The 11950-nt window shown below is 40.6% G+C and overlaps 1 protein-coding gene across 1 annotated transcript in view; it reads left to right on the top strand.

Moving 5' to 3' along the window:
• The window catches only part of LOC140232938 (cytochrome P450 3A14-like), a 79073-nt gene that overhangs the window by 805 nt on the left and 66318 nt on the right, over positions 1–11950 (top strand). The gene's annotated exons all lie outside the window — the stretch shown is intronic.

The following is an 11950-nucleotide window of genomic DNA, read 5'->3' as shown; positions in this document are numbered from 1 at the left end:
GTAGGGGAGGGACTTTGAGTTTGAATATCTGTGCGAGGGAGTGGAGCGACCTAGCGGGGCGAGGGTGTGGGAGGGGGGTATCCCCCTCCCACACGAGGAAAATTTGACATTTTCAGACCTCAAATTCAGCGATCTGGTGCATACTTTTGGTGAAATTTGGGATTTTTTTCCTATAAAAAAAAGTAAGAAAAAGAAATATTCATAGATAATTGAATGACTACATCGTGGTATTTCAGCTCTTGCTCCGCCTGTGCGACATCACTGTGAAGGCCTACTAAATAGTGGGGCCTATCACCGGCGTAGCCAGGATTTGATCTTAGGGGGAGCGGTTAGATGCGAGGGAGCGATGCGAGCGAGGGGGGAGGGTGTGGGAGTGAGAAATTTTTGCATATTGATGTTGTAAATGGTGCAATTTTATTCATTTTTTTTTTGCGTGTTCTATCGACTTGAAACAGTCCAACATGTTTAAGGTAGCAGTACATTTTATGTAGATTATTATTGAAAAATTTTGCCTATAAAATGGTATCATTTAGAGAAATTTCTTGTCTTAATTCTTACACTGAAGATCATGAACGCGATCATGAATTTTGACATTGTACAGTCCAAAAGCAGCCGTTTGTAGCTATATAATATTTTCGCTTTGGATATTAAGGGGGGCGCACCGGGCGCATTTGCTGGCAATTTAATACTGGCAGCAACATCAGGAGAATGACATAACGATTAAATGCGAGCGAGCTTGACAATTTTGACATTTTACAGTCCCAAAACTGCGTTTATAGCTACATTTTTTCGCTTTGAAAAATTAAGGGGGGGGGTGGACACCGGGCGCAACTGGTGGCAATTACCCGGCAGCAACATCAGGAGAATAGCATAGCGATTAAATGCGAGCGAGCGAAGCAAGCGAGCTTGAAAAATTTTGACATTGTGCAGTCCCAAAAACTGTCGTTTGTGGCTGTATTTTATCGCTTTGGAAATTAAGGGGGCGCACCGGGCGCAACTGGTGGCAATTACCCGGCAGCAACATCAGGAGAATAGCATAGCGATTAAATGCGAGCGAGCGAAGCAAGCGAGCTTGAAAATTTTGACATTGTACAGTCCCAAAACGGCAGTTTGTAGCTGTACTTTTTTCGCTTAGGAAATTAAGGGGGGTGGGGGCGCACCGGGCGCAACTGCTGGCAATTACTGGCAGCAACATCAGGAGAATGACATAACGATTAAATGCGAGCAGGGAGGTGTTTCTCTTCCCACCTCCCTGATGCGAGCGAGCTTGAAAATTTTGACATTGTACATGTACAGTCCCAAAACTGCCGTTTGTAGCTATATTTTTTTCGCTTTGAAAAATAAGGGGGGGGGGGGCGCACCAGGCGCAACTGCTGGCAAATACCCGGCAGCAACATCAGGAAAATGGCATGACGATTCAATGCGAGCGAGCGAAGCGACCGAGCTTGACAATTTTGACATTTTACAGTCCAAAAACTGCCGTTTGCAGCTGTACTTTTTTCGCTTTGGAAATTAAGGGATGGGTGCGCACCGGCGCAACTGCTGGCAATTACTGGCAGCAACAAATATCTGGTAAACACATTTATGGTGTAATCTGGGGAAATTTCAATCCCAGAAGTGTATACTATTTTTTTTTCCAAGGGGGGGGGGGGTCCTCCGTTAATTGAAAGTATCTAGATATTTATCTCCTCCCACCCAAGGAACATTTGCATTTCTTTAAACTGAAGTAACAGACCTGGTGCACACTTTGGATGAAACATTTTGAAATCTGTCAATCTAAAGTGTATTTAGTAGAAATGATTGAACGGGGAGGGTATGGGAGGGGTTAGGCCTATCCCCCTCTTACGCGAGGGAGATTTTGTATTTTCATAATTGAAATTCAGCAATCTTTGGGTGAAATATTTAGTCAGTCTTCTATCAAAAAAAGTAAGAACATTTCCACATCTCGGGAGTTACGAGGAGGAGCAAAATGATCTGTTTGTCCCCAATACTTTCATGGGGAAACCGTCCCCCTCCCCCTCCATCGACGCCTCTGCATATGAGGGAGCTTTTGTACGTGAAAGATCTGCTGCACACTCTTTGATAAATACAAGGAAATACAACGTCAATCTCAAATGTGTACAAAGTCTATCGAAAGGGACCCAGTAGCTTTTGCATATTTATGATTGCAATTCAGCGATCCGGTGCATAATTCTGGCGGTATTTGTCCAATTTTCCATAAAGAAAGTTAGAGATTTGTCCTCATCTCGGGAATTGCTTGGGGGACAAAATGATTTGTCTTAGTCCAGGCTAGAAGGCACCCAACCTTGTTTTTTTGATATATACAATGTCTTTTGATGGTTTGTCAATTCGAGGGTGCTGATTCCAAATCCGATTGATGCCACTCGCGTAACCTTGAGCATTTTCGGCAAAATGCAAAAATCCAAAATGGCCGCCAGATATGCTAATTCGGCCGTGATAAACACAATAGTGTGCATTATATGACCAATTATTCCACCAAACTTTGTACATTTCTGTTCCTAGAGTTACTCCATCTGCATTTGCAAGAGAATTTTCATTTCATATCGGTTCATTTAGTATTTAAAGCTCATTTTTCATTCAAAATGGCCGCCATTCCTATGCTTGATATGTACTATAATATGAATGGCAAAACATATGCATGGAATATAGAACAAATTTACTGTATTTCCAGTCCCGTACCTACGTTGTCATAAAGTGTTGCATGTGTAATACAAATACTTTGGGTGTCACTGACAATATAGAGGGCCTACATGACTGTATATTTGAGCATTTAATATTCATAAACCTTACGATGTTCAACACAATTTCTTCATTTCATTTTGTCTCAATAACGAATAGAAGTTCACTAAACGTCTCGCAAGAAATCAATATACCATCATATTCTACATGAAGGTTGAATATAAAAATGTAACACTAACACAATATATCAAGAAGCCTAGAGGCATGGTATTTATTCATCAAATAATGTTGAAAATGGAGGGAAGCTAGACAGCAAATAAAGCTTCTAATAGATTATGCATTCCCCTAAAACCATATCAACAAAAAACAGAAAAATCCTATACAGTAAGTGCAGGGGTACATGGTTGCAGACAAAAACACATCGGACATTAAATGACACAACTAAAACCCTTTACATTGTAGATTTTTTTTTTTCCAGCAAGGAGTTGGGGGGGGGGGGGAGTCCTGAGGCGAGTTTGAAATGGATCATAACCTCCATCTCTTGATATAATTTAGATGTACCGCCTTGATATTATCGAACAAACTTGATTTTCTTCTTGAATGAAAACAACAACAAAAACTGGTGAAGGCATAAACGAAACTGTCCAAACGCAATACCGTACAAACTATTCATTAAACATCAATCAAGGAGCAATGTGAGATACCTCTTTCCGTTCTCTCACAGTTCCCAGGTGTTGATAATATACACTTTGACATCATGATCTCATTCAGTCTTGTCTTAAGACTAAAACTGTCATTTTTATTGTCTTTAAAGAACCCTTTAATTGGATGTTTGGCAGCAGGCGACATCAGCCCCAAATTTGCAGGATTCTCAGATTAAAGATGCATATCAGTCATGCAAGTGAAATACACACCCGGCTAAACTGACAGGGAAAAATATATATGTCACCTAGCTTCTTGTTCTTAAAGAATACTATAGATTATGTACATAATATTTTAATAATCTACTTTATATTTATTGTTATTGAACAAAAATAAATGACATACGATATGTGCAGCACATCAAACGCGTAACGATCGAGTACAAATTGTGCACACTGTGTATGCGTGTACGATGCTATGTCGACAGTACTTGGAATGTGTTTAATTGAACGGAGTGTATTGCACGGTAGGATGTGTGTCAACTATACCAAGTGCTTTCTGAGTGCACAATAAGCGCTGTAAGTACTAGCAAGGAAGATTATTTCAAGGAAAATCCGCTCAAGTATTCTGTATAATAGTCCAGGCTAGAAGGCACCCAACCTTGTTTTTTCTTTATATATACAATGTCTTTTGATGGTTACTTGCAAAGGCGTAAATCCATACTGAGGAGTGGGGGGGGGGGGGGATGGTCACCATCACCACGATACCACGATTACAAGCCCACAAGCCCATAACCGGACCGGCGCAGGGATCGGATGCCCCACTCTTTTGCATGAAATATAAAGTGGGAGAAAAGTGGCAGCAACAACATAAAGACTTTTTGTTCTTGTTGGTTTTTTTTTTGCTTGTCAGACGACTTTCGGCGGAAAATCAGATCTTAAAAGTAAGAAAACATCTTTTTTTTTTCTTTTTTTTTAAATATCTGTGAGAGGGAGCGTAACGACCGAACGGGGGAAGGGTGTGTATTGGGGGGGGGGGGGGGTATCCCTCTCCCACACGAGGAAGATTTTGCATTTTCAGACTTGAAATTCAGCGATCTGGTGCTCACTTGTGGTGAAAATTTTGTTTTCTTTTCTTTAAAAAACAATAAGAAAATGAAATATTCACAATATATTATTGAATGACAAAATCGTGGTATTTTAGCTCTTGCTGTGCGACATCACTGTGAAGGCCTACTAAATAATGGGGCCTATCATCGGCGTAGACAGGATTTGATCTTAGGAGGAGCGGTTATGTGAGGGAACGAATCAAGCGAGGGGGGAGGGTATGGTATAGGGGGGTTTCCCCCTCCTACGGTGAAATCTCTTTGCGTTGAAATTTTAGACATTTTTCAGTCCAAAAACTGCCGTTTGTAGCTATATTCTTCGCTTTGGGACACCAGGCGCAACTGCTGTCAATCACTGGCAGCAACATCAGGAGAATGGCATAGCGATTAAATGCAAGCGAGCGGAGCGAGCGAGCATGAAAATTTTAACATTTTACAGTCTAAAAACTGCCGTTTGTAGCTATACTTTTTCGCTTTGGAAATTAAGGGGGGCCGCACCAGGCGCAACTGCTGGCAATTACTGGCAGCAACATCAGGAGAATGGCATAGCAGTTAAATGCGAGAGAGCGGGGCGAGCGAGCTTGAAAATTTTGACATTTTACAGTCCAAAGACTGCCGTTTGTGGCTGTATTTTTTCGCTTTGGAAATTATGGGGGCACACCGGGCGCAACTGCTAGCAATCGGGCAGCAACATCAGAATGGCATAACGATCAAATGCGAGCGAGCGAAGCGAATGAGCTTGAAAATTTTGATATTTTACAGTCCCACATGTCCTTTGTGGCTGTACTAGTATTTTTTCGCTTTGGAAATTAAGGAGGGGGGGGGGACGCATCGGGCGAAAACTGCTGGCAATTACTGGCAGCAACATCAGGAGAATGGCATAACGATTAAATGCGAGCGAGCGAAGCGAATGAGCTTGAAAATTTTGACATTTTCCAGTCCCAAAAACTGTCGTTTGTGGCTGTATTTTTTCGCTTTGGAAATTAAGGGGGCGCACCGGGCAAAAACTTTTGGCAATTACTGGCAGCAACATCGGGAGAATGGCATAATGATTAAATGCGAGCGAGCTTCAAAATTTTGACATTTGACAGTCCAAAAACTGCCGTTTGTAGCTATATTTTTCGCTTTGGAAATTAAGGGGGGGGGGGCACCGGGCGAAAACTGCTGGCAATTACTGGCAGCAACATCAGGAGAATGGAATAATAATTAAATGCGAGCGAGCTTCAAAAATTTGACATATTACAGTCCCCAAACTGCCGTTTGTAGCTATATTTTTCGCTTTGGAAATTAAGGGGGGCGCACCTGCTCACAATCACTGGCAGCAACATCAGGAGAATGGCATAGCGATTAAATGCGAGCGAGCGGAGCGAGCGAGCTTGAAAATTTTGACATTTTACAGTCTAAAAACTGCCGTTTGTAGCTATACTTTTTCGCTTTGGAAATTAAGGGGGGCACACCGAGTGCAACTGCCGGCAATTACTGGCAGCAACATCAGGAGAATGGCATAGCGGTTAAATGCGAGAGAGCGGAGCGAGCGAGTTTGAAAATTTTGACATTTTGCAGTCCAAAGACTGCCGTTTGTGGCTGTATTTTTTCGCTTTGGAAATTAAGGGGGCACACCGGGCGCAACTGCCGGCAATTACTGGCAGCAACATTAGGAGAATGGCATACTGATTAAATGCTAGCGAGCGAAGCGAGTGAGCTTGAAAATTCTGACATTTTCCAGTCCTAAAAACTGTCGTTTGTAGCTATATTTTCGCTTTGGAAATTAAGGGGGACGCACCGGGTGCACCTGCTGTCAATCACTGGCAGCAACATTAGGAGAATGGCATAGCGGTTAAATGCGAGCGAGCGGAGCGAGCGAGCTTTAAAATTTTAAAATTTTACACTCCAAAAACTGCCGTTTGTAGCTATATTTTTCACTTTTGTTTGTCCCACTTTTATTTGAGAACCATCCCCCCCCCCATCGACGCCTCTATACATATTAGGTTGCTTTTGTTAAGTGAAAGATCTGCTGCACACTCTTTGATAAATTAAGGAATATACGTCTATGTCAAAAGTGTACCAAGTTTATCCCTTATCCTGTATAGCGGACCTTTTGCATGTTCATGATTGCAATACAACGATCTGGCGATATTTGGATAATTTTCCATTAAGATAGTTCGAGATTTGTCCTCATCTCGGGAATTGCTTGGGGGATAAATGATTTGTCTGTCTAAACACTTCCTTTGGGGCAGGGCAAATGCCCCTTAGCCCCCGTAGATTCGACGTCCCTGATCTTCCCTTGGTATGCCCAGATGTATCCTGACTGAGTCATCAGTCACTGTCGTTCCTCAGGAATGATTCAGGAAATGGAGGGGATTCAATTATGGCGATAAAGTTGTTGTTATTGTTTGTTTGTATGTTTTCGTACATATTTTGCAGATGGTCCCCAGTTACTCGCGTCATAGCATGTTTACATGTAGACCTATACTATTTGACGTTGTCAACGCCTGAGCCATACCTTACAGTGTATGTCGATGTTACTTTCTTCGCGAGCGAGCGAAGCGAGCGAGCGCTTGAGAAAATTATACATTTTCCTCCAAGATAGAATACTGTTCAGCTCTGTTACCTGTCTGAAGGCCGGCGTACAAACGTCATGCAATATGCCAAAATTGATACAATCACATTTCTGCTTCCTCCATTTTTTCCCCTCAAAATTCAGGGGGGGGGGGGATGATTGTACAGGCCATCCCCCCTCCTCCATTTCAGGGGGGGGGGGATATATCCCCCCATCCCCCCCCCCGGATTTACGCCCATGGTTTCTTGTCAATTCGAGGGTGCTGATTCCAAATCCGATTGATGCCACTCGCGTAACCTTGAGCATTTTCGGCGAAATGCAAAAATCCAAAATGGCCGCCAGATATGCTAATTCGGCCGTGAAAAACACAATAGTGTGCATTATATGACCAATTATTCCACCAAACTTTGCACATTTCTGTTCCTAGAGTTACTCCATCTGCATTTTGTAACACTAACACAATATATTAAGAAGCCTAGAGGCATGGTATTTATTCATCAAATAATGTTGAAAATGGAGGGAAGCTAGACAGCAAACAAAGCTTCTAATAGATTATGCATTCCCCTAAAACCATATCAACAAAAAACAGAAAAATCCTATACAGTAAGTGCAGGGATACATGGTTGCAGACAAAAACACATCGGACATTAAATGACACAACTAAAACCCTTTACATTGTAGATTTTTTTTTTCCAGCAAGGAGTTGGGGGAGGGGGAGTCCTGAGGCGAGTTTGAAATGGATCATAACCTCCATCTCTTGATATAATTTAGATGTACCGCCTTGATATTATCGAACAAACTTGATTTTCTTCTTGAATGAAAACAACAACAAAAACTGGTGAAGGCATAAACGAAACTGTCCAAACGCAATACCGTACAAACTATTCATTAAACATCAATCAAGGAGCAATGTGAGATACCTCTTTCCGTTCTCTCACAGTTCCCAGGTGTTGATAATATACACTTTGACATCATGATCTCATTCAGTCTTGTCTTAAGACTAAAACTGTCATTTTTATTGTCTTTAAAGAACCCTTTAATTGGATGTTTGGCAGCAGGCGACATCAGCCCCAAATGCAGGATTCTCAGATTAAAGATGCATATCAGTCATGCAAGTGCTTTAATTGCAACCACATCTGGTGATGTTCAGCACTTCCTCAGGGGTCAGAGGGCGATTATTTGCCATAGAAACAGAATGAAGACATGAAGACTTGCTTGACCACCACCCGTTGAAGCCCTGTGGCTTTGTTGCCAGGCCAGAGACAGTGTTGTAGGTAACTTTGGTGGTATCAGAGATGACATCAGACCAGCATCTGCACCAACCTGTTTTGGGGTCAAAGCTTTCAAGTTACGGGAGGGAAATCTAGGCTTGTGGGATTTCAGACGCATTGACGGCAGGTTGTTCAAGGGGGCATTTCATGAAGCGTTTTGTCAGATCTTTTCTTTTTGACAAACTATTATAAGCTACTAAAATCCTTGCATCTGATTGGCTGAGAGCAAATTTGTCACACAAGTTTGTCAGACAAAACGTTTCATGAAATGCCCCCCATGCTATCGTGATTGGAAGGTCAGGGTATGCGTTGACGACACTGGTGACACTTGCCATCCTTTCCTTCCAGCGTGAGGGAGAGTGATCGAGTGCCTGTGAAGGAGGGTGAACTTCCATAGCCTATGCTTGGAAGGCTTGTCACAGAGGGCTACCTTGAACATAGCGTTGGCAAGATGGTTACTAAAATGGAATGCATGGGTCTGATGATAATCTAAAGGTTGGGGCAAAGTCTTTAGAAGCTCTAGGTGAAGTACTCCTCTATTGTCTTGAGATGGGTCAGTACTCGGCTCATGTCATTCAAGGACTTTCTATGAGACGTAAAGGCAAGATCATCTGCAAACTTCCTACGTGAAGTGAATGTTATGTCACCATGTATATGCTTAAAAGAGCTCTAGTCGAGTTAGCTTACAGCCACCATTAAGGAGACCATCATTCAGAGTCCTAACAGAGCTGGTCTGGTTACCTAGAGCAATCCTGAATCTACAAGTGCTGAATATTAAAGACAAGCAGTGTGAAGTTGTTATAACACTGCTTTCAGAATGAGGCAGCACTGGAGATCTCAGAGTCTCCCTTGACATCATAATTATACGCAAACACATTCACTCCGAAAAAAACTGGTGGTAAAATTCATCTACCATAAATAATTCATCTGGGTTAACATGAAAAACTTTGGGACATTGTTTTCATTTCAGCGATCTGACGAGATTTGAAGCGAGGGGTCTCTTTTTTCCACTTTCCCCTGCCTCATGTTCTTTCTCGGATGAGGGGACTGAAAAGTTTGTATAATATTGCTTTTAGATAATGTAGAACAGGACAGGTAATTAGAAATTTCATTTGTGTCATTAAGCCTTTTGATTCAGTAAATCAGAGTGATTATTATGATGTTGAACATCTAAAGGTAAGTAAGTATCAAATGTTCATATCTAATAATACCTGATAAACGATCTTGATGTTGGCGTCAATTCAAGCTTTGGAGGATTTTTCCACATTCCTAGGGAAAAATTCAGATTGAGGTAGCAAATTTGGATGTTTGCATAAAAAAAAACAGCTTTTGTTAGTTAACAACCTGCTGATTTATAATCAGCACACACATTGATAAACAGTGTGCCTGAGTGACGGAAAAAAAAAACCTGTTTATTTCCATGTAAACTTTGCCGTTCATATTGTGCAGGGGTATATGAGTGTCATCCATTTTGAAGTTTTGTATTAAGGGGAATGTAATAAGCCTAAAATAAGCCTAAAAAGCCTAAATTTTCTGTTTGTTTGCTTATTTGTTTGAATGTTTTACTTGTGGCACTCATCAGATTTGCATTGCACAAGCAAAACTTGATGAAAGCGTAGGTATGTGACTGAAAATTCGTCTTCTATTTCTATGCATATTTTTTGCCATTCCTATAGTACAGAGTATAGGAGTGGCGGCCATTTTGAATTGAAAATAAGCTTAAAATACTAAATGTACCTCTTCAAATGAAAAATTTCTTGCATGTGCAAGTTGGATTACTCAAGGAACAAAAATGTAAAAAACTTTGATGGAATAATTTGTCATGAAATTCACATAACTGGGATTATCATGGCCAAATTAGCATATCTGGCGGCCATTTTGCATTTTTACATTTTGCCGAAAATGCTCAAGGTTACGCGAGTGGCATCAATCGGATTTGGAATCAGCACCCTCGAATTGACAAGAAACCATAAAAAAACATCGTATATATAGAAAAAAACAAGGTTAGGTGCACTTTCTATGGAGCCTAGCCTGGACTATCTCCCCCAACTTCATCCACTGCACACGATTGAACTTTTAAAGCGCTCGGTTTCGCGCGCTTGCGCTTTTTTTTTTTTCCGGGGGGGGGGGGGGGAGATATAATGGTACTTGGCAGAATAACGAAGAACGGTTTCCACAGAAGTCGAGTTGTAGTGGCAAGGTATAGTGACAGCTCTTCATGTAACCCGGGATAACTTGTGACATGCGACAACTAACACACTAGTTGTGAACAAATTGCTGGATAAAGATGAATATAGTTTTATTCACTTGAATAAATTTGTTCCGCGAGATCAGTTTTGTACATTATGTGTTAAAAACCTTAACATAAAACAGTAACAAAGCAAACAAGGTTAAACAAACAAGCACAGTTTTTTCTCCGTATATGTCTCTATGACAATCTTTGTGGACTCTAATGACATAATTACGTTCCGTAATTCCAATCGACCATATAGAATATTATCTTTTATGTCTAATCCCAATCCTTTGGAGAGTAAACAATAAACATTATCAGAAACGCAAGGTTATATAAGGACCGTATAGGCGGAGATTGAAAACTTGAAAGTTCATCTCGTATTGAAGAAATTTTACCTTTTAACTTCAGTTACCTCACAGGAATAGATTAAGCAAACCGTACTTTAATTGAAGACAACCCAACGTTTACTGACTATAAATCTCGCAACATAGGCCTACATATCAGAGCACTTCTGAAACCCAGGTCTATCAGATGTTAACATACTGTAGCCTTTGAAAGTTCAAACATAATTGGGCATATGATGCCGACAATTTGAATAATTTCCTGAGATTTTTTCTTAAAGATTCTTTTGTATGTTTTATTACCATTTAAACACCATTCATATTTGCAGAAATCAAAATGAGTTCAGCCTTCCTTTTCGTAGAGATAGTTCTATTTATTTTGCTCACCTTTTTTTCCATCTTTGTCAAGTTAATGGCTTCATATCTGGCCCCTACTAAGCACAATGACATGATAAGCAACGTTATTTTCGAACAACATTACAGGCTCATAAATACAGTTGTAAAATTCATTCAGGATCACGGCACACTTCAGGTTTTATACATTCTTACCAACGTGTGAAAATGATTTGGTAAGGTACAATATCCGTTTCAGTACTCAATTACAAGTAGGTCCTATTCACTGGAAAAAAAAATTGAAAATCCTTTCGTACTATTCTGGCAAACTGATAGAGTGTCTTGCCTTTTCTGTGGGATTGTTTGATTAGGGATTAAATAATCCATTTTTCTGTTCGTGAGATGAATGTTGCATATCAATAAAATTGGCTGCGAATAAACTTGTCTTATTAATCTATTCATGTATGTTTGTTAACAGGTGAACTTTCTTGTGTTTTTTTTTTTGCACATCTCCCATGAAAACAAAAAGAAATCTGGTTAATAGTTCTGAACCATTAATCTAAAGCAATGTTCATTAGATTAAAGGAGGTACTTGCATATGGCAAAATATGGGAATCGACATCCGTTCCTTTTGTTTTTTTTTTTGGAGGCAAACGAATTATACTAACTGAGCAAAATCACTGCCAATATGGAGAGGGTAAATGTGTTACAATTCCTACGACTGAAACTCGTACAAGGCTGTTAACGAACTCGTTTGTTATCTAG

Source organism: Diadema setosum, chromosome 9 (assembly GCF_964275005.1).
Source record: "Diadema setosum chromosome 9, eeDiaSeto1, whole genome shotgun sequence".
Taxonomy (NCBI): Eukaryota; Metazoa; Echinodermata; class Echinoidea; order Diadematoida; family Diadematidae; genus Diadema; species Diadema setosum.
Note: the sequence above shows the minus strand (reverse complement) of the source record. Positions and strands in the feature narration are given on the sequence as shown.